Genomic DNA, 25,057 nt, shown 5'->3' with positions numbered 1-25,057 from the left:
AAGGTGGTTTTTTCCAGTTCTGTGAAGAAGGTCATTGGTAGTTTGATGGGGATAGCATTGAATCTGTAAATTACTTTGGGCAGTATGGCCATTTTCAAGATATTAATTCTTCCTAACCATGAACATGGAATGTTTCTCCATCTGTTTGTGTCCTCTCTTATTTCGTTGAGCAGTGGTTTGTAGTTCTCCTTGAAGAGGTCTTTTACATTCCATGTTAGTTGTATTCCTAGGTATTTTATTCTCTTTGTAGCAATTGTGAATGGCAGTTCGTTCTTGATTTGGCTCTCTTTAAGTCTGTTATTGGTGTATAGGAATGCTTGTGATTTTTGCACATTGATTATGTATCCTGAGACTTTGCTGAACTTGCTTATCAGTTTCAGGAGATTTTGGGCTGAGATGATGGGGTCTTCTAGATGAGGCCAACAAGCATATGAAAAAATGCTCATCTTCACTGGTCATTATAGAAATGCAAATAAAAACTACATTGAGATACCATCTCACGCCAGTTAGAATGGCGAACATTAAAAAATCTGGAGACAACAGATGCTGGAGAGGATGTGGAGAAATAGGAACACTTTTACACTGTTAGTGGGAGTGTAAATTAGTTCAACCATTGTGGAAGACAGTGTGACAATTCCTCAAGGACCTAGAAATAGAAATTCCATTTGACCCAGCAATCCCATTACTGGGTATATATCCAAAGGATTATAAATCGTTCTACTATAAGGACACATGCACATGAATGTTCATTGCATCACAGTTTACGATAGCAAAGACCTGGAACCAACCCAAATGCCCATCGATGATAGACTGGACAGGAAAAATGTGGCACATATACACCATGGAATATTATGCAGCCATCAAAAACGATGAGTTCGTGTCCTTTATAGGGACATGGATGAACCTGGAAACCATCATTCTCAGCAAACTGACACAAGGACACAAAATCAAACATCGTATGTTCTCACTCATAGATGGGTATTAAACAATGGGAACACATGGACACAGGGAGGGGAGCACTATACACTGGGGTCTGTTGAGGGAAGTAGGGGGACAGCAGGGGGTGGGGAGTTGGGGAGGGATAGCATAGGAAGAAATGCCAGATATAGGTGAAGGGGAGGAAGGCAGCAAATCACACTGCCATGTATGCACCTATGCAACAACCTTGCATGTTTTTCACATGTACCCCAAAACCTAAAATGCAATAAAAAAATAGATATTTAATAGCTGATATGTACTGAACTATATTGATAAATTATTTATGATCCCAGTTTATTAGATTTTGCATGCAAAGTCATTTTGACAGTATTATGGTATCTTTATATAAGAAGAATGACTTAAAAATAACTAAACTGATATTAATAAAATACCATTGCATATATCCTTAGAAGATTTAATCTTGTACTTCTTGCCTTAACATTTTTGCAAGAAAAAGGTAAAAGAGCAAGAACTTGTATTAGGGTGTAAGCTCTGATATTGGCTAAACTTTATATTGCTCTGTTTATCCATCTATAAAATAGGAACCATGATATGTTCTGTTTGCAGCACTAGAATGTTAATGAAGTTTAGTGAATCAATATATAAGTCAAGTGTTCTGGGAAAACAATTTGGTTGTAAAGAATCACTGCAGAATAGAATGCAGAGTTATATGATGTAGAACAGGCCTTATTGAGAATACTCTTATGTTTCAGTGAACTTGTGAATTGCCCTATTAGGTACTAGATTTTAACTATTTGTAGTTTATTGACACTAAATAATCTTCAAAAGTGAACAAGGGACATTTGTCAATGTCTATTTGTATCCTGCAATTGCAACTAAACAGGCATAGCAAATACATTACAGTAAACTGGGCATTTCATATGTGTTAGCCCATGTAATGATATATAGGATACAGGGAGGAAATGGGCCATTTGCGACGAATTTGATTTATTTTATTCCACACAAGCTGAAGGTACCCTCCCTCCCATACCACAACCCACACAGTAAGCCTGATTCAACTGTTTTCAAAATGTGATGTAAGAATTACTCTTCATATGTTTTATGTGAATATGACAATGTGTAATAGATGAAAGCAACTATTCCTTATAAACACTATTGTTTTCTCCTTTAAGGGGGAAGGATTTTTTAAAGCATTTTGATATCTTTATTCTCCTCCTGCAAATGTAATTAGTCCCTGCAAAACTATATTGGAATTGTTTCAGTTTTGGTTACTTTTTTAAAAAAATTCTGATTTATTTGCTGATCAGACAACAATAATTTGTAAATGCTTTTCTTAAAATGAACAAGTCAAATGAATAAGAGAATATCTAATATTCCTGGCCAAGTGAAGTGGCTCACATCTGTAATCCCAGCAAATTGTGAGGCTGAGGTAGGACCATTACTTGAGCCCCGGAGTTTGAGACCAACTTGGGCAACATAGTGAGACCCCCATCTCTACAAAAAAAAAAAAAAAATAGCCAGCCAAGGTGATGTTTGCACCCATAATCCTAGCTCCTCTGGAAGTTAAGGCAGAAGGATCACTTGAGCCCAGAAACCCAAAACTTCCTCACTGAAGTGAGCTGTGTTACTCTCCAGCCTGAGCAGCAGAGCAAGACCCTGTCCCAAAAAATAAAAATAAAAATAAAAATAAATAAAATACCTAATTATTATTATTTTTTAAATCATTTAAGTTCTGGGTACTAGTGCAGTTTTATTACATATTTAAACTTGTGTTATGGGGGATTGTTGTACAGATTATTTCATCAGCCGGGTATTAAGCCTAGTACTCATTAGTTGTTTATTCTTGATCATTTTTACTACCCTCCAGCCTCCAGTAGGCCCCAGGGTGTGTTGTTCCCCTCTATGTCTCCATGTGTTGTCATCATTTAGATCCCACTTATAAGTGAGACTATGTAGTGCTTGATTTGATGTTCCTTTGTTATTTTTCTAAGGATATTGGCTTCTATTAATGTGGTTAGAGCAATCAATTTTGTATAAAAAGGCAACTAGGCTTCTTTCCTGTGCTACTTTAGTATTTTTTTATTAATGAATAGTCCATAAGCAGATTTTTCAGAATATGCTTTTTGCAGGTCCCTTATTGTCACATACTTAACAAATAGATATCTAGAGATGTAAGATATTTCATCTTACCTTGAAAGATATTCCTTAAGAAATGTCAACCTTATTCCCCAGTTTGTGCTGAAGGATCATGCCTTAGTTGGCATAAAACTGAGAGTCCAAATCTGACTTCTCCTGCCAGAATTCTTTTCTGGAGCTGGATTTGTGTTTTATACCAGGGGTTGGTGTATGATAGTCCTTTTGCTAAGAGAAGGATAAAATATGTGACCAAAAGCTTTGCCATGTCTGAGTACACCTAGATAATATGCACAGTATCCATCCTTCCCCAAGGAAACAAGCACTGGCAGCTGATATGATCTGTTCCTCTGCTTTATTCCTATAAACAGAGAAAACAATCCTAACATCTCTGCATGAACTAACAAGCTTTCTCTCTGCTTTTCACACCCCATTGCCTGACTTAATGGTCATAACCTGGGAATATTGTCAGTTAGTTTGTGTAATTCTACACTATTTATCTTTAGAATTTGACATTTTACTTAAATATATCTATTTATGTTACAAATAAATATTTCAACAAAATATTTTCTGATTTAAAAAACGTTTATTATATCACTTAAATTGCACATACCATTACCCATAGTTCAAATACACATAATTAAGGGGAAAGTCCTGATGGCTGTCATGATCTATACTGGCTAAATTCCAGGAATTTGGCATATCAAAAATATTTGTATGATCTAGACTGATAGAGATGTAATGCTTATATGCAGATGCATTTGTTACTTGAAAATGTGTTAATTAGATGACAGAACCATGAATAAATCAGGATTCTAGATTGTGGCAGAATCACAAGTAAATCAAAACTCTAGATTGCAATCATTTAAGTAGAGGTCAGTGATGAGTCTAAATATTTTTTTTTCTATTATTTTCTGTTAGTAATTCAGCTGGAATTAATATTATGCAAAAATTCTTTTACATGTAGAAATGTAATTTAGTTTATATTGATTATCTTCTTGAGCAATTTTACTCCCAAGTAACCTACAGATTATGGTCATCTTGTGGAACTGATTTCCAGGTAACATATTGTATAGAAATAACTGTCCTCACCAGTAGAAAACTGGAACTATCTTATTATAATTTATTAATCTCCATTTATGAAATAAGCAGTATCACATAAACCATAGCAGAAAAAAAGCTTTAACCATTCAGTGGTAATTTCTAAATGCTATAGTTAAGCTTTTTAATCATTCTTGCTTGATTTGGCTATGTTGAACATACTATTTTTTTAAGTCATTCTTTTAATAATGTATATCCAATAAAATTTACCTCTTTCAGGTATTATATCCTATGAATTTTGGAAAACACTTAAAGTCATGCAACTGTCATTCACAATCAAAATACAGATCAGTTCCAACACTCCAAAGTTTGCTTGCGACCTTTCATAGAAAATTCTATGACTTGAACTCTAACCTGGTAATCACTGATCTATTTTCTGTTCCTGTAGTTTCATGTTCCAGCATTTGTAATTTGTCTGTCTTAAAAGAGCATAAAACATTTGTGATTTATCCAAATATCAGTAGTTTGTCCTTCGTATTGCTGAGTGATATCTCAATGTGTAAATGCATATCCATTGGTTTATCCATTTACTTGTTCATGAGAATTTGAAATGTCACAAGTCTTTGGCATTTATGAATGAAACCACTATAAATGTTCAAATATAAGATTATGTGTGGGCATGCACATCAAATATATTTGGTTAATATTTACAAGAGTCATATTGCTAAAGTATATTGTAAAGACATATTTTTTTTTATTCAAAACAAAGCCCAATCTTTACTTCATACCTTAAACATGAGATATAAGACAAATAGAACATATAAATAAATGGAAGAAAATATACACAAATATTTTATGATCTTTGCATTGGAAAACTGCCTAACTATAAATGTCACTGAAAAAACAAAAAATAATAGATTTGCAAGTATGATATTTAAATTTTTAATCAATTGAAAAACTACTTTCCAAAGTGATTATACCACATCAGATTTTTACCAGCAATGATAAGAGTTCTGGTTATTTCTCATTCTAAACAGCACTTGTCATTTTTAGGTGTTGTAGGTTTTTTTGTAGTTGTTGTTTAAGGACTCTAGTTAAAGTAAAGATAAATTAATGAGGTTTTAATAAACATTGACTTGGGGATCAGTAATGCTGAGTATTAGTTCCTGTGCTTATATGCCATCTATATATTTTCTTTGGTGAAATATCTATTCAAATAGTTTGCAACCTTTAAACATTTTTTTTAATTCTTATGACTGAGTTGTAAACATATCTGTATGTATGTGTTCAGTTATTTTTATTATATACAAATTACAATATAAAAATGTGCTTCGTGTGCATTTTCTCCTAGTCTCTGGTTTCTCTTTTCATATGCTTCACCATATTTTGATGAGTAGAACTTTTAAATGCTGAAATCTAAACTATCATCTTTTTTGTTTGTTATATGATTCATGCTTATGTCATTTTATCTAAGAAATACTTGTCTAACCTAAGATCACAAGTATTCTCACTCATATTTTTTCTAAACATTTTATTGATTTAAGTTTTACATTCACTTCTATCATCTATTTTGAACTAATTTTAGTGCGTATTTGCTATAAAGTTATATATTGAGGCTATTATTTTGGGGGAAGGAACATATGGCTATACAAATATTTTACTACTATTGCTGAAAAGTCAACTTTTTCTATTTAATACATTTTCTCCTTGTTTTAGCTCCTTTGTTGAAAGTCATAGGAGTGAGTCTGTTTCTGGACTCTGTTCTGTACTATCAAGCTATATACTTATCCTTTCTCTGATATAATTTTGTTCACTGTAGCTATGAAGTGTGTCATAAAAGCATGTGGCCTGTAAGAGTAGAATAGGGCATTCTATTTCTACAACAAAAATTTGGTAGAATTTCAAATGGGATTATGTATCTATAAATCAATTTAGAGAAATTTGATCTCTAACAATATTAAACTTTGTGATACATGAAACAGGCATATCTCCAGCATTTTTTAGGTCCTTTTTGATTTTTTTTTCTCATCAATGTTCTGAAATTTCAAGCATGAAAACCCTGTACTTATCTTGTTACATAAGTATTTCATATAGTTATGTATGTATATAGTATTTCATATAGTATGTATATAGTATTTCATATAGTTATGTACATATCTTGTTACATAAGTATTTCATATATACATATTTCATATAGTTACTACTATCATAAATGGTAATTATTATACTTTTAATTGAAAAATATTTGCAAAAGTAGAACTTATTTCGTATATGGATTTTGTATCTTGAAACTATAAATATAATTTTTATTAATAGATTTTTTATAAGTTTTTTGGAGATTTCTATACAGACAACCCTGAGAATAAAGGTGGTTTGCTTCTTATTTTACCATCTGTATGCTTTCTGTTTCTCTTTTTCTTTTTGCTTTGGCATTTTGTACAGACTCTGTACAATGTTAAATAGACATGATAAAAGTGGACATCCTTTACTTTTTCTTGCTTAATTTCCAATGAATATACTGTATCAAAATAACTTCCCTCTCCAGTAGAAAAACTGGAAATATCTTACAATTTGAAAATCTATGTGTATGGAACAAGTGGTATCACATAAACCTTAACAGAATCCTTCAATGCTAATTTCTAGATATTGTAGTTTAGCTTTTTAATTAGTCTTGATTGATTTGGGTATGTTGAACATACTGTTTTTTTTCAAGTCAGGCTTGTTTTAATATATAGTTGGAGAGCATTCATTATTTTATCATTAAACATGATAGAATGACATAAGATGCAGGATTATCTTAGATATCCTTTACCAGATTGTGAAACTTTACTTTGATTCCGAATTTGCCTAGAGAATCTTTTCCTATGTACGTAAAATTTTGTTAAATTCTTCTTTTGCATCTGTTGAGATAATTATATGTTTCCTTAGTCTGTTGATATGGTTAAATAGTTTCCTTTTTGAATGTTTAACCAACCATGCATTTTCAGAATAAAGCCCACTTAATCTTAATTGTCAGGCATCGTATTTTTTAGTATACTGTGAATTTAACTTTCTAATATTTTGTTGTGTATGTCCGAGTATACATTGATAAAAAAATTGGTATTACATACAGTTATCTCTCTCTGTCTCTCTCTTTCTCTTTTGTTCTCTCTGATTTTTGTACCAGAGTGATTCTGGTCTCATAAAATAAGTGTTCTCTCCTCTTCAACTTTCTGTAACAGTTTGTGTATAATTGTTGTAATTTCTTCCTTGAGTATTTGACTGAATTCACCACTGAAGTCAATTGGCCAAAAAGTTTTCTTTTTCAGAATATTGTAAACTAACAATTCCGTTTTTAAAATAAATATAATACTATTTAAATTATCTATTTAGTTTTGAGTGGGATTTGATCATTTTGTCTTTCAAGGGTTCTGTTCACTTTTTTGAAGATGTGTAATTGATTGGCATAAAGCTAGGCATAAACATTTCTCCTTCTCCTTTTAATATCTATAGTGTCTATAGTGATATCTTCTCATCACTGATGCTGGTAATGTGTCTTCTTTTACTTTTTATCAATCTAGTTACATGTTTACCAGTATTAACATTTTTTTAATGTATGAGTTTTTGGTTGCATTGCTTTTCTTTACTGTTTTTCTTTTTTCAGTTTAATTTCTTTCATTTTGTGTGTTTTGGGTTTATTTTGCTCTATTTTTCTAGTGTTTTACAATTTTAGCTATGCCATTGATTCACAACCTTCTTTCTATTCTAATATAAGCATTTAATATTATAAACTTTATTTTAAATGCAGTTTTACTTATGACCCACAACTTTGGATATGTTGCACTTTCATTTTAATGCAAACTATTTTCTAATTTTCATAGTGAATTCATTCTTGATTCATAGACTATTTAGAGACTTATTTTGAGAGACATAGTGCATTCTCTATTATTCTGGGCTTACCTACCTCAGTATTCCTCAGCTTCAGTATTGCCATTTTCCAGGCATTATTGTCCCCCTTTGTCATGGAAGATAAATTCTGCCTTGTAACAATGGTGGGTCTTCTGCAAGTGAGATTTCCTGCCACTCTCAGAGAGGGAGGAGACCTCTAATGGTAACAGTATGGGGTCTCAGGGACTCAGTACTGTTTCCTACTTCATCCTAGGTTTAGAGGGTTATTCCTTTCTATTCTCACAGCAAAATGGGTCTTTACCTGAGCCCTAGGTGTGTGACATGTGCCCTTTACCCAGTAAATTAAGGGCTTAGACCCATTTCAAAGATTCTGAACATGGAATTAGGAATTCATGCCTTTTCCATCATTAACTCTGCTTTGTCTCAATCACCCAAGTATCATTTTTCTAGTGTGTCTCCTCAGAACTCTGCAGAGCTCATGGAAGAGAACCTCAGAGTGACTAGGCTCTGATGTCAGTTCCCTACCATACCCTAGAGGTCTTTCACACTAGCCTACAATCTGCTTACCAGTGTGTTAAAATGTTAACTAATTTTTATTTAACTGCTTGTATGACAGTGGAATTATCCTCCCGTATTTGTCAAAAGTATGACAGTGTGCATGTGTCACCTCTCTTTCAGAAGTGGGAGCTCTCTCTTTTCATTTTTTAAGAAGCTTAATTACAATGAAACCCCAGCTTTCTGATGGTTTGAAGAAAACCTATACTTTTGTCATTTACTCAAGCTATATTGATTGTTAAAGTCAGAGTGATGCTCTTTCTAAAATTTTACATGCTAGAAAGAACATACTATTACTATTATTATGATTATTATCAATTTTCAAAGTTACTTGGCACATAATCCAAATAAATAATTTGAAATATGGCTAGCTTTTCTTTATTTTTCCAGATGCTAAGAATTATTGTGAACTCAATATGAAATTTAAAGAAAGAATAACTAGATTATTATTTTGTTCTACTTCAAATAATCTAACTCTGATTAATATTTCTTATTTATCAAAATGGTGACAGTTTATCGAACTAGAAAATGATCTTAAATACACTAAAAGTATTAAATTAGTTAAAATTGTATATTTTGAATATTGTCCATTTGATAGTCTTTTGTTTCATTCGTTCAATAAATTTTAGTGTACTAACAAAAATATGACATCTAAGTACAGAAAGGAGAATAATTAAAGGATTATTTATGGCATTTTGTATAATAAATTGTTTCACATTGAGAAGGGCTTGCAAAAAAATAGCATACTTCTAACAAAATGTAAAACCCGTTTTTGTTACCAGTAATTATGGTCTGTGAAACACAATCCATGGATTAAATCCTTGACTTTATTTTGTACAGCCATCAGCAGAAAATGATTTTTACATTTACTATATGTATATATATATATATATATGAATATATATATTGTACTTTAGGTTCTGGGGTACATGTGCAAATCGAGTTGTTGCATAGGTACATACATGGCAAGGTGGTTTGCTGCTTCCATTCCTCTATCATCTATTTCTGGCGTTTCTCCCCACATTATCCCTCCCCACCCCATACAGTCCCTCCCCTAGCCACCCCCTCAACTGACCTCAGTGTGTGATGTTCCCCTCCCTGTGTCCACGTGTTCTCATTGTTCAACTCCTACCTATGAGTGAGAATATGCGGTGTTTGGTTTTCTTTTCTTGTGTCAGTTTGCTGAGAATGATAGTTTCATGTTACAAAACTAAAATGCAAAACAAAGAAGAACATAAGGCAAAGACTTTATGTAGCCCTTTAAAAGCAATTGCTGACCACTTATATAAAAATAAATTCTTCTCTGAGTTATATAGTTGTTAACGTTATTATTTAAAATTTATAACATATGTGAACATTAACAAGTATTTTGCAGATACCTAGCATAAAGGTTAGGAGAAAATAGCTGGATTAAAATTGTCTGAGTAAATATCTTCCTATCATTTATTTATTGATTAGTTTTAGAAAATGGTTTAACTTAATGGTTTAATTTTCTCATCTATGCAATGAGGCTAATAATATTAGTGCCTCATTATTTAATTGTAAAATTAATGAAGTATTGTAGATAAAGCATTTGGCATTAGTTTCTAGCATATATTAAGTGTTAATTTTGTATTTAATAAATTAAGGGAGAAAACAAATTTTAAATTTCAGCAATGACAAAAATGTGCAGTATAGAAAAATTAATCACAAAAATAGAGATTAAAAAGAACCATATATTAATATATATTTAAGAAAACATATCATTACTTAGATACTGCCTTACTACTTTTTGTAATAATGAAAATTATGTGAGAGCAGAGATTTTTGTCACATATTTTTACTTCCAAGGGTAGTGCCCAACACATAGAAGATGTTTAATATACTTGTGTTTTAAAATAAAATTACACAAATTTCATAGTCTTATATAAATACTAATATGAATATATATACACATAAATATTGTATTATGTGTAATATTAAATATGTGTAATATATATACACATAAACATTGATATATACACATACATAAATATATATGTATATGTAAAATGTAACTTTGATAACCACCTCCATTATCTGATTACCCCCCCGGTCCCGCCCTTAGCATGTGAGGATTACGGCAATTACAATTCAAAATGAGATTTTGGGTAGAGACACAGCCAAACCATATTATCTGGCATCTATCTTTTTATTTTCCACTGGCAACTTTATACATACAAAGCAATTCTTATTTAAGATAAATCTCCTCCTTTAATTCAAGATTAAGAAGGAATCTGTGATGATTCCCATCTGTGTTTGAGAGAGAGGGAGGAAGAAGGAAGATTGGAGGAGATGTGGTTGGGGAGGCAGCAATGATTAGCTGATAAAGTGACTAAGATAAAAGCAATCTAATTTGTAAATTAAAAAAAAAAGAAAATCAGTAAACCGAAGAGAGAGTATCTGAAACTTCATGTTTATTGCGGCACTATTAACAATAGCCAAGATGTAAAATCAACTTAAGTATCCATCAAAAATGAATGGAAAAGTTTGGTATATGTACACACACACACACACAAACACACACACACACACACACAATGAGATATTATTCTACCATTTAAAAGAATGAAATCATGTTATTTGCAAAAACATAAATGATATTGGAGGATATTAATTTAAGTGAAGTAAGTCAGGCACAGGAAGCCAAAGGTTACATGTTCTCCCTCATTTGAGGTGGCTAAAAAAATTTGATCTCATGAAGATAGTGAATAGAATGGTGGTTACTAGAGCCTAGGAAGGATAATCGGGAGGGCAGAATAAAAAGGTGCAAAAGTACAAAAGGAAGGATTAAGATCTAGTGTCTGGTAGCATAATAGGGTCACTTTAATTAAAAATAATTTATCACATTTCAAGATATCTAGAAGAGTTAATTTGGAATGTTCCCAACACAAAGTAATGATACATGCTTGAGGGATGGATATCCCAATTACCCAGATTTGAACATTATACATTGTATGCTTGTGTCAAAATATCACATGTACCCCATAAATATGTACAATTATTATGTTTCCATACAAGTTAAAAATAATAAAATAAAATAAAAAATAAAGAAAGAAAAAAAGAAAAATAAAGGGAGGGAGGGAGGGAGGGAGGAAGAAAGAAAATACACAATCCATGCAATTGCTGGGAGAATTAGGTGTTTTTATTTATTAGCAGTCACATATTTTGGTTTGTTGATTAGGTGAAGTGATTCACAATGTTAATAATCATAAAATTAAAAATCCTAACAAAATTACAGATGTTAGTTTATTTGGAAAAGATGAATCTAATGTTGAGTGAGTGTAATATGTCATTTTCATTAACAAATCATACTTATATGTCCATTTATTTTTCAGTTTTTGCTAATTAATGGTGTATGGATGAGAGTGTAGATTTCTACTGTCCAATACCAGTCAAATTTTCTGCTGACAAGCTCTAGTAATTTTTCCTATTAATAATAGAAGTATTATTGCTGTATATCGAGTGGGTAGTGATCTAGTGGACAATGCTTAGTCTTTGAAGTGCTTTAGCTGATGATTCTCATTCAGTTCATCTAATTGAAAATTATAGCTTTTTATTTCTGTGTATTATTGTATAGTTTTGGCAGAGATTTTTCAGCCACATCTTTGTAACATTTTTTTCATCTTTTCTATTTTAGAGAAAAAATTTCTGAATTATTTAGTCAGTAGGTCACAGATATGAAACTAACCCATACTGCTTGTAAAGTAGACGCGAGTCCCAATTCACTATCTTATAGGTCACAACAGTTGAGCACTGTTTCATGAGAACATGCTCAGAAGATAATACAATTCCTTTTTCTCTATGCATTTGAAATCCCTACCTATAATTAGATAGTACATATGTTGAAAGTTGTTTATCAATGACAAGCTCAGATGGAGTGGCAAACACAGTAAATACTTTTAAAAGGGAAATTAACAAACAAAATGTCTAAGTAAAAAATAAAAATATAAACAATAAAAATAATATCCCAGATATTTAAGCAATGTTGATTATTAATAAGACATGCTATAAACTACACTTAAAATAGTCTATCATAATAAGACTGAAGTTTATTATATAGGAAATATTTAAAGTTTTAGTTATGATTCCTACACTTTGGGAGTTTTGGTCTAAAAATTTCAGCTAAAGGGTGATTTGTCTCTCAATTATCAATTTGTACATATGATAGAGCATGAGAATGTTAATGATTGCACAACATGAATTAATTGATATCTATAATTACTGATATTTGAGACTTCCCAAATATTCTGACCCAGAGCTCCACAGTCAGAGCCCTTTGTTCAATTTAGTTATTCTTACTTTGAAGAGTGTACTATAGTTGAAGAAAAATTTGCTTTGGTTTTATTAATTACACATGTGTTTATTTACAGACTACCTTAAAAAACATAAGGAAAATTTGACAGTTTACTGAAATTAATTTAACTCACTCAAATCTTATTGAAAATAATGAGTTTTTAACAAGTTCATATTTTAAGCTCATTGTAAATTCAAAATCTACCATAAACAACTGTAATTATATTTATAAGTTCATCTGCTTTTAAATAATTTATTTGAACTTCCCAATTAAACCTATAGCCTGGAGTACTGATATTTGATAGCAGTTTCTATAATATGCTTTAGTTGCACAAGAGATTATTGAATGTTTAGAAATAAAATATTTACAAATAATAGCAGTATCAAAAATATAATACTGGCAATGAAATATTTGAAACAGTTACCTTAAAATATGCCCACTGCATTTTGATGAAGAATAAAATTTTTTACAGAAATTAATATAATGATATTAACTTATATTTAAACTGATTAGCACATGGACAGGATGATTCATGTTTCTTCAGGAATATCAGAAGGAAAAAGCATGCAAATAAAAACAAAAAAACAAATTTATAGATGATGGGTGAGTAGAGCTTAAAGAGAACTATGAGATATCCAGCAAATGTGTAAACTTTTATCATTTTTTGCAAGGAGAAAGGAGTGTATTCATTGCAATAATAAAGTTGTGTCTAACTCCAACCATGAAACTCACACATATATGCATAAATACACACCATTTACTTAGTGACTTGGCAAATGAAGGGGATTATAGTATATATTATGGGGAAGAGCCCATTATCAGGATGTTGGACTGCATCAGAAGGCAAATTGTAGAGATGTTGCAGGGTAATAATAAGTTCCTTTTGCTTCACCATGTTTTCAAGATACATTCCAATATGAGTTCCCTCTTATTTGTGTGCTGAATAAAATTAGAAAAAACATAAGCTCTCCATGAAGAGGTCCTTCATATCCCTTGTTAGTTGTATTTCTAGATACTTTTTTCTCTGTGTAGCAATTGTGAATGGGAGTTGGCTCGTGATTTGGCTCTCTGTTTGCCTTTTATTTGTGTATAGAAATGCTTGTGACTTTTGCACACTGATTTTGTATCCTGAGATTTGCTGAAGTTGCTTATCATCTTAAGGAGATTTTGGACTGAGACAATAGGGTCTTCTAAATACAAAATCACGTCATCTGCAAATAGAGACAATTTGACTTCCTCTTTTCCTAATTGAATACCCTTTATTTTTTTTCTTACCTGATTGCTCTGGCCAGAACGTCCAAGGAGAACTACAAACCGCTGCTCAGGGAAATAATAGAGAACACAAACAAATGAAAAAACATTCCATGCTCATGGTTAGGAAGAATCAATATCGTGAAAATGGCCATACTGCCCAAAGTAATGTATAGATTCAGCGTTATTTCCATCAAGCTACCATTGACCTTTTTTACGGAACTGGAAAAAACCACCTTAAACTTCATATAGAACCAGAAAAAGAGCCCACATAGCCTAGACAATGCCAAGCAAACAAACAACAAACAAACAAACAAAGCTGGAGGCATCATGCTACCTGACTTCAAACTATATTACAAGGCAACAGAAATCAAAACAGCATGGTACTGGTATCAAAACAGAGATACAGACCAGTGGAACAGAACAGAGGCCTCAGAAGTAATGCCACACATCTACAACTATCTGATATTTAACAAACCTGACAAAGACAAGCAATGGGGAAAGGAATCCCTGTTTTAATAAATGGTGTTGGGAAAACTGGCTAGCCACATGCAGAAAGCTGAAACTGGATCCCTTCCTTACACCTTAAACAAAAATTAACTCCAGAGGAATTAAAGATTTAAACATAAGACCTAAACCCATAAAAACCCTAGAAGAAAATTTAGACAATACCATTCAGGACATAGGCATAGGCAAGGACTTCATGACTAAAACACCAAAAGCAATGGCAACAAAAGCCAAAATAGACAAATGAGATCTAATTAAACTTAAGATCTTCTACAGAGCAAAAGAAACAATCTTTATAGTGTGAGCCGGCAACCACCAGGATGGGAAAAAAATTTTTGCAGTCTACTCATCTGACAAAGGATTGATACCCAGATCTACAAGGAAGTTAAACAAATTTACAAGATAAAAACAAACAACCCCATCAAAAAGAGGGCAAAGGACATGAACAGACACTTTTCAAAAGAAGACATTTATGCAGCCAACAAACATATGAAAAAAAAACCTCATCATCACCAGTCATTAGAGAAATGCAAATCAATGGCCAAGAACTATTGGATGTTCTCTCTCTCTCTCTCTCTCTCTTTCTTTAAAGGCATTTTTCTCTCTCTGTATTTCAGTTTGAGTATTTTCTATTGACCTATTTTTATGTTCATGGATTATTTCCTTGGCTCAGTGTTGTTTATACATCAGCTTGTCAAAGACATTGCTTTCATTCTTTAATTTTATTTCATTTATATCATTTATATTTTATTATTTCATGTATTATCAATCTCTGCTGAAATTAACTATTAAAGGTTGTATGTTGTTAACCATTTTCATTAGAAATTTTGATGTAATTTTTATTTTATTTTAAATTCCCTTGGTGATACCTCCAACATATCTGTCATTTCCGAGTCTAATTCTAATAACCTTGTCTTTTTAAACTATTTACTTCTTATGTTTTGTGACTTACCTGGTTGTATGTTTGTTTTTAAATCTGGTGTCCCATGATCTTTAGGATGTTGCTTTTCTGGCTGGAAACTTCTCTGTCCTGTGGCACCTTTGCCTGAGTTTTCCTTGGGCCCACTGGGCTCATTCTGCCCACTCAGCTCAGCAAGTTGCACTCAACTCTCACTACTGGCCTGGATCCCAAGTCTTTCAAGGGTTAGCCAGGCATGGATCAGTAATGGGTGTGTGAGTAAGTGAGCATGGGGTCCAGCCATAGGTATGCGGGCTGCAGTGGGGCAGGCAGCTGCAGACACGGGCACAGGTGCTGGCTCCATACAAGGCTGTGGCTGGACCAGGCATACAGCAAGCAGCTTCCACTACAGACTCCAGGGAATGTGGTGGCACCTGGAAGATGGGGATACCAAGAACCACAGAGCCCTAAAGAGGGTGTTCATGGCCCTGGCTCTGGGAGAACCTGGATTTGGGATCCCCAAAGGGTCACAGCTCTTCTCTCCTTCTCGTCACCTGCGATGTGGCTAGCCGGGGGCATGTTTCAGCCTTGTTTGTGTTACTGCTGTTTCAGTCCCACCATTCAGTGGATACCAAGTTCTAGTCCCACATCCAGGAAAAATGGGGTATGCAGACAACTGGAGCATGAGCAAGGCGGAGAGGCGCTTCACACAGAGTAAGAACAGCTCTCAGGAGACCCAAAGAGACTAGCTCTTTCCTACAGTAGGTAGTCCTGACATCTGATTGAGTCTGCAGAGCCTGGTTTTTTTTTTTTTTTTTTTGTGTGTGTGTGTGTGTGTGTGTGTGTGTGTGTGTGTGTGCTCAGAAAGGAAGAAGTAGGTGCTGTTTGATTCATGGAAAGCCATGAGAGGGCCTGGAAAAAGCCCAGTCTAATTGGCTGAATTGTCATCAATGAAGTCCTCACTCCAAGGTTCAGGCTTCACTTGGAATTGACAGCCCAGCCCCTATGCTTTAGGCTGTTCTTAGCTTGAAGGTAGGGTTTAACCTGGGACCCATTCCTTTCTGCCCAGGAGCCAGTCTCCTACCAACATCAACATGCCATCCACAGCACCCAGGCTATTCATGCCAAGGGGTCTCTGCAGGCTTATGTCTAGCCACTCCCAGCCTTCCCCTTACTCTCCCTCCCATGTTCCTCAGTGCCCAAAGTCCAGAGGGAGCCGAAACAGCAGGATGCTGGCATGTCCACACCACCCTGAGCAAATACACACCTTGTCAGGTTGCAACAGCACCAGGGGTTGGCCTCAGCTTTGCTCCAAAATCAGAGTGGGTGCCAGAAGCAAGGAGGAGCAGGAGAAGACACTTGTGATTCTACAGGTCAGGAGGGCTTCCTGGGCACCTGAGAGTACAGAGATGCCCAAGTCTGGATCCGCAGGTAGATGGCTGCATCTGTGGCTAGGAATGTGGGGCTCCTGCCCTGTCAACTTGTTAAGGGGCAAGGCTCCCACCTGTTCCCAGCTCCTACTGGCACCCTGGAGAGGGCAATACTGACTGCACCTCTCCTGCTGCAGCTGGTGTCTTTGCAGTGGCCACCCCAGACAGGCCGCCACTGCCATCACTGTCAGGTTGTACAGGATTATTTAATACTGAGTTCAAAAACAAACAACCAAACTACAACAAACAAACATATGTTTGGAGACTAGTACATCTTTTGTTCTACTTGGCACTTAGTGTAAAATATGTGCTAGTCTACTCAGGAGTAGGGTTGTATTTGAAGAACTTTATTGTTATAATTATAAGTTTGCATTTGTTATTGCTGAGTATCAGAGACTTTAGAATATTCTAAGTTTCTTACTTTTGTCTCCTTGACTGGCTTTGGGAATTCCTTTTGTGTTTTTTCTCAAAAGGTGCCTGCCTCTTCTAGTTCTCTTAGCTGTATCACAGTTATATTTAATCAACACTTCTTAGTGTGGCGCTGCAGAATGGACTAGTTGGGGATGAGGTTTTATGTTATTTTCTGTAATTCAGTTTTATTCATGCATTATGAACCCTATCTTAAAAATGTGGCCTTCACAAGTACCACTGAACCACCAACTAGTAATGTTATGACAAGCACTTATTCTAGCTCTTCCCCTATGGGAAGAGCTTCACTGTTTTTCTTCTTTTTCCTTCTCCAGCTGCAGTGGGTTTCCCACTATATATTCAGGTTGTGGATTTTATGTCTTTACTCTTACTAACTAAAGCTTTTATAACATATGTAAGGTAGAGGAGATGAGTTTGGCAGAATTTCAGTGACATTGTTTCCCCTTCCCATGCTGCCATGCTGCAATGAAATTTGATTATTGACCTCTGGGATACCATTTTAATGACTTTTTCCCCACATACTGTACACAGATCAATAGATAGTTAGATAGATAGATAGATAGATAGATAGATAGATAGATAGATAGATAGATAGATAATTTCTATACTGAAGCTAGTAGAGATGAGTTGGGACAAATCTTGACAGTGGCTGCCATCCCCATCCCCCTATCAGCAGCAGAGAGTGGGATATGCCTTCATTGTGTTCTTTACACGATAAACTTGTAAAAAAAAAAAAAAAGCTTGTGTATTTCCAGAGGAATAGACAATAAGTGTGTGGGTAATTCTCTGTCTGTGATCCTTAGGGACTTTACACAGTCAAGCCAGGCCATATTCAGTCCTCAACACTCTTAAATTTCTCTAGTTTTATTTTTCTTTCTGCTTGCATGATGTATATCTACATCATGAGCAGCATCATCCCCAGGTAGATATATGTTCAGATCCCATTTCTCCCTGAAAATATATGTCATTATAAAATTTCAGTTTGTTAGTTTGTCTTGTGACCTCAATTTTGTGATGTGTTCATGAGAAGTTATTTTACAGTCATTCAATTTATTTTTTTCTATTTTCTGGATTAGAATGAAACTTTACAGAGCACTCTGAACTATATTTGGTGATTTTAAAATTATATTCCATGATTAGATCCTCTACAAAATAAAGACAGTTTGTGTATATTTTATTATGTTTAATCAGTGACTGAATTCCAATGTTTCTATTCATATTCTATATTTTGGTTTTCAGTTATTTGTTCTTGTCTAATGACATACAAATTTGATTTTGATATACTATATTTTGTGTAAAGTATTTGTCACAATATCATAGGCTCTGGTTGATGTTATCTTCTGAAGAGAATGTAATTTTTCAATACAGTTGTCAGTTAGAGCTTGACCTGATCACCTAACCTGTCTTGAAATGAGTTGTTTGAAGCTCAGTTACAGTTTCATGTATGTGTGCTCATTTATTTTATTACTGCTAGAGCAAGAACATATGTCTTTCAGGTTCCTACCTGGAGTGTATTTGAGATATCTGACATCTGCATTGGCTGTATAATCAGTTAATCTCTCCCAAATCATGTGAAGATAAGGAAAAACTCACAGGGAGAATAACCATGTGCCAACCCTTTCAACTAATCTTGTAGTTTCAAAGCCCCTCTATCTAATAGTGTTAAATTTCTTGATGGAAAAAGCACTAGAGAAAGCTTGACTCATCTCAGTATCCTTCTTTTTTCTTCAGATAATGGATACTAGATGCCATGCTTTCTTGGCATTTCCCAGGTGCTTTCTTATAGATTCTTTTATCTTGATATTGACAATGTAAGGATGTTTCCACTAAGAAGTGCTTTGCCCTTGCTCTAAGCAATGTTTAAAGTTGGATATACAAAAGTTTGATGCTATCGTTTCATTTATTTTTAAGCCGCTTCTCATACATCGCATTCTTTATTCATTTTACAAAAATTTTGACATACATAGTGAATCTTTTATTTTTTGGGATCATTGTAAATATATATCTATGACACAACATAATAAATTACTTTAGGTTTAATTGATTGCACGTCTTGTGTTCTATTGATTATAAAGCTTATAAAGAAGTTAAAATTATTAGATACAGAATTCATCACTTTGCACAACACTGTTATGCACAGATTTTACTTGCCACAATTTAGTTAAATAACACCAACCCCAAAACACAGTTTAAATTTCTTTTATAGTGGTGTATTCTTTTACACATCTATTGAGACATAGTGGACAAATAAAATTTTTATAAATTAAAGGTGTATAAAGTGATGTTTTGATATATATATATATATACACATTATGAAATGATTATTATAATCAATCCTATTAACATTACTACTAGTAAAAAGGTTACTAGTCGTAACCTTTTTGTGTGTGTGCAGAGGATACTTAAAATCTACTGTAGTACCAAATTTGAAGTGCAGCACTCCTGAGGTATCTGCAGGGGATTGCTTCCAGGATCTCAGGGATGCCAAAATCTAGAGATGCTCAAGTCTCACAGTTGTCCCTGCAGAACTTGTAGACACAGAAATCTGAATACAAATACTACATTGTTCATCTGCAGTTGTTTTAATCAGTGGATGTGGAACTTGTGGATATGAAGGGATAACTGTATACAATACAATATTATTAACTACAATCATTGTGCTGTACACTAGGTTGCCAGAACTTATTCATCTGATAACTGGAAATTTGCTCCCTTTTACCAACCTGTTTCTATTTACCCACCCACCAATCTTTTCTGGGTAATTACTCTTCTATTCTCTGGCTCCCTGAGTTCAACATTTTCAGATTCCACATGTAATGAAGATCATAGAGTATTTGTCTTCTGTGTCTGTCTAATTTCACATAGACATGGGATTATATATAATTATTTAAGATATTGATAATATTTTGTTTGCATAAATACCTATAAGTAGTAGTATGTGATCATATAATAGTTGCATTAAATTTTTAAAGAAAGAATAGTTTCCAATAATAAAATTTTATGACAATATATGTCTTCATAAAGAAAAGGAAAGATCAATATAGGGACATAATTTTATGCTTTATAAAACAATAATAAACCAAGCTCAAAGTTAGCAGAAGGAAAAAAGAAATAAATGTTAGGGAAGAAATGAATAAAAGAGACTTGAAAAACAAGAGGAAAGATCAACAAAAATTAGTGTTTGGGTTATGGAAAGATAAATAAAATCAAGAAAGCTTTAGCTAGACTAATAAAAGAGAGAAGTCCTTTAAATAAGTAACATCTGAAATAAAAGATAATATGTTATAACTGATAGCACAGAAATACAAAGAATTATAAGAGACTATTATAAAAGATTATACACCAACAAATTGGATAACCCTAAAGAAATATATAAATTCCTAGAAACATACAATATGCCAAGACTGAATCATGAAGAAATAGAAAATTTGAACATATCAATAATGAGTAAGGATTATGAGTCAGTAATGAAAATCTCCCATCAAAGAGAACCCCAGCCCTGATAACTTCACTTTGGGTAAGTAGATGAGTTCTACCAAACATTTAAAAAATAATTAAGATAAATTATTTTTCAATTTTTCTAAAAACATGAACAGGAATGAACACTTCCAAGCTCATTTCATGAGGCCAGTGTTACTCTGACACCAAAGCCAGACAAGAACACTACAAGGAAACAAAATTACAGGCTAATATCTGTAATGAACATATATAAAAATCCTCAACAAAATATGCACAAACCAAATTCAGCAAAACCTTGGAAAGATTATACACCATAATTAAGTGTATATGTCTTTTGGATGGAAAGATGGTTCAACATATGCATATTAGTAAATATGATACATCACTTAACAGGATGAAAGATAAGAATTATATGATTATGGTATGTTAACTGTAATTAATCACATAAAACATAAAACATGGACTTCGTTGCTAGACCTTAAGTCTAAATATCACCATGTAAATAACATACATTTATCATTATCAGTATCTATTTATGTTCTTTCCTTTTTTTTTTTTTTGAAGAATAATCACTGTAGGTCTGACATTCAGTTCACACACTTACAGCAAAGAATGTAGTTGCATTGACTCTGTGTCTCCTGGTGATACATTTATGTGACACTTTATAGAAATAGGGTAGCAAAAGAAGAAGTTGACCAACAAAGATAAAAGTATAGCAAAGATACAAATGTGATAATGCTGGCAGTGATATTTAATGTGATTAGAAGATTTATAAACTGCAACAGCAAGACAAACATAGGACTTGACTCAGGCCTTCGTGAAGTTAAGATATGAACTGAATTGAAAAATTGTGATAAATATAAAGCACAGGGCAAAGGTGCTTCAATATCTGAAAACTACATTAGAAACAGAAAGCCGCTTATGGTTTAAATGAATGATTATTTATATTTTGGATTAAATGTTTCTGTTAAAAAGAGAAAGATAATTCCAATCTCTTTGCAAAAATCCTACCCAAAGCAATGGGGTTACCTGCTACACTGAAAGAATATGGCCATTATAAAAAGACTGTGGAAAATCTTTACTACAAATAAAAACTGATCTCATAATTTTAGAAGATAGAATGCACTGGTGAATTTTAAGGTATCTGGTGAAGCTACTACTCCAGATAAAGATATTGGTGTAAAATTTGCAATCAAATTCCAAGGATTTCTTAAGACAGTTGTTTTTGATTAAAGGATAAAAATTTCTCAGAGGAAGGAACAAGGCACAAATCTTTACGTTAAAGGAACTCTCAAAAATATTGTCTGATGTAGATATTGCAAAGGACAAAATGTTGAAAGCTAATATAAATTTAACAATTCATCAGCCAGGGCATAGAAATATAACTCTCTCTCTATAGAAAAGTATGTAATTTAAAAAAGACACTGTTTAAACTATTTTTGTTTAAATAAATACATACTGCTTAAATAATTTCTAAGCTATTTGTCTGAGGACTCCTGATAAATGCGTACAAAAAATAAAATGCTTAATTCTAAATGTTTATGTTTTGAATTATAGTGTAATAGATAAATATTATTTTTACTTTATTTTTTCATTTTCTTATAAATTCAAAAGTAATATAATTTCTAATGCTTTCAAAATATTTTAAATTTTACAGAAAAATATTTTTAATTGATTATTAATATAATTTGCACAATTTTAGCTTTTTATATTGCACTACTGTGCAAAGGAAAAAAGCAAAATTGTTGTTAGTAATATTTCCAAAAGAATGAAATGAATAGACAAAAACATTAGTATTACTTTTCTAAGTATAATAAAATAGTAAAAGTACACAGATTTGTTTTATTTTCAGTGTTACAAATTCTTTGGAAACATAAACAGTTTTTCTATCCATCTGACAAAGTGCTAATACCAGAATCTACAAGTAACAAGCAAATTTACAAGAAAAAAAAAACCCATCAAAAATTGGGCAAAGGTTATGAACAGACATTTCTCAAAAGAAGACATTTATGCAGCCAACAAACATATGAAAAAGAAAGCTTGTCATCAATGGCCATTAAAGAAATGCAAAACAAAACCACAGTGAGATACCTTCTCATGCCAGTTAGAATGGCAATGATAAAAAAGTCAGGAAACAACAGATGTTGGAGAGGGTGTGGAGAAATAGAAATGATTTTACTCTATTGGTGGGAGTATAAATTAGTTCAACCATTGTGGAAAATAGTGTGGTGATTTCTCAAGGATCTAGAACTAGAAATACCATTTGACCAGCAATCTCATTACTGGGTATATAACCAAAGGATTATAAATCATCCTACTATAAAGACACATGCACATGTATGTTTATTGTGGCACTATTCACAATAGCAAAGACTTGGAACCAACCCAAATGCCCATCAATGATAAACTGGATAAAGTAAATGTGGCACATATATACCATGGAATACTATGCAGCCATTCAAAGGATGAGTTAATGTGCTTTTCAGGGACGTGGATGAAGCTGGAAACCATCATTCTCACCAAACTAACAGGAGAACAGAAAACCAAACACCGCATGTTCTCATTCATAAGTGGGAGTTGAACAATGAGAACACATGGACACAGAGAGAGGAACATCACACACCAGGGCCTGTAAGGGTGTGGCAGGGATGGGTAGGGGAGGATAGCATTAGGAGAAATACCTAATGAAGATAACGGAGTGATGGATGCAGCAAACCACTGTGGCATGTGTATACCTATGTAACAAACCTGCACATTCTGCACATGTACCCCAGAACTTATAGTATAATAATTAAAAAAAAAAAAAGAAACTAATCAGATAGAAGCTGGAGATTCCTTGAAAACAAAAGCAACGTGACAACCACAGTGAAAAAGAATCAAGAGTCTTTCACTCTGGCAACTTTGAAGATGATTTTTCGTGGCAAATGACTTAGGTAGAGTCCTGGCTAGACAACCATAAATGTTATAATGACTTTCCAGAAATCACAAAGCAAAGCCATGACAGCTTAATGCAACCAAGCTGAATGGTCACTATAGGAACTTAAAAGACTATATATTGTTTCTAATATAAGGAGCATATAGGAAACCTGAATACAGAAGCAAGTGCACCTCATGGTTTCACAGTTTGCTCTGAAAAAGGATTTAAATGGCAAAGGCTGTGAGCAAAGTGAATGGATTTCAGAACAGAGGATATGCAGATGTTCAAATGTTGTGTTCATAGGCAGCAACTCTGGTGTATGTGTTATAGTTTTTTCTGTTAATTAAATCAACACAATTTTGCAGAAAAAAATATTTCTTTTAAGGATTCAAGTTTTGAAATAAAGACAAATTATGATTAAATAAAGTTCAATTTTGAGAAGACTGATCTATCATTTAATGAGAAAGGTTAAATGTTTACATAGACTGTTTCTGTTTTCTGGAAGAAAGAACTTTGTTTCTAAGATAAAAATAAGGAAAAAATATGTATTTTATAAAATGAGATATGAAACGATTACAAATTACAAAATTAATTTATAAACACATTAATAATAGGGCATATTGCTCACTTCTGCTTCTATGTCAAAGTGAACAGAAACAGACTTTAAGTGGAGGTAGAGAAGGAGGTGGATATGCGGGCGGTGGAAAAACAAAGAGGGTTTTTATTTCATTTTGTTTATTTGCTTTGACATGGTAGTTAACTGGCATTTTAGAATCTCTGTTCATTGGTAATATATTTCTAAGTTTGATCTTCAATCTTCAATACAATAGCAGTATTACAGTATTTAATGGTCATTTAAAAACCATATATACCCAGATACAATAGAGAAATCAAACAACTTGAGTGGTTGTCAAGATATGCTATTTTTCTGAGGACTTTGATTTTATCAGTTCTCCAGAATGCGTACGCACAAAAATCACAAGGAGAAAAAGACATTTTATCCACATCAAGCTACAGAGTTGAACATTGAGGAGGCAAGATTTGTATTAAAATGACTCACTTCACAATATCACATTTTGGCTACAGTGATTTTAATGCATACTCTTCATTTATGACTGATGACATCTAACACTCCTTCCTGGATAAATGTCTTTGCACGAGAAGAAACTTCTGCCCTCTGCAGGGCTCTGCACATCCAGCCTTCTTATTTTCTCAAAGCCTGCTTGGTGATTTCACTTCATACTGAAAAAATATTTTTGAAAAGAAAACAACAGACAAACATGAATCAAAGCGTA

The sequence above is a fragment of the Aotus nancymaae genome, unplaced genomic scaffold (genome assembly GCF_030222135.1).
Source record: "Aotus nancymaae isolate 86718 unplaced genomic scaffold, 86718_ANA_hifiasm-v0.15.2.pri h1tg000040l, whole genome shotgun sequence".
NCBI lineage: Eukaryota > Metazoa > Chordata > Mammalia > Primates > Aotidae > Aotus > Aotus nancymaae.
The sequence above is the reverse complement of the archived record's forward strand: the minus strand, read 5'-3'. Positions refer to the sequence as shown.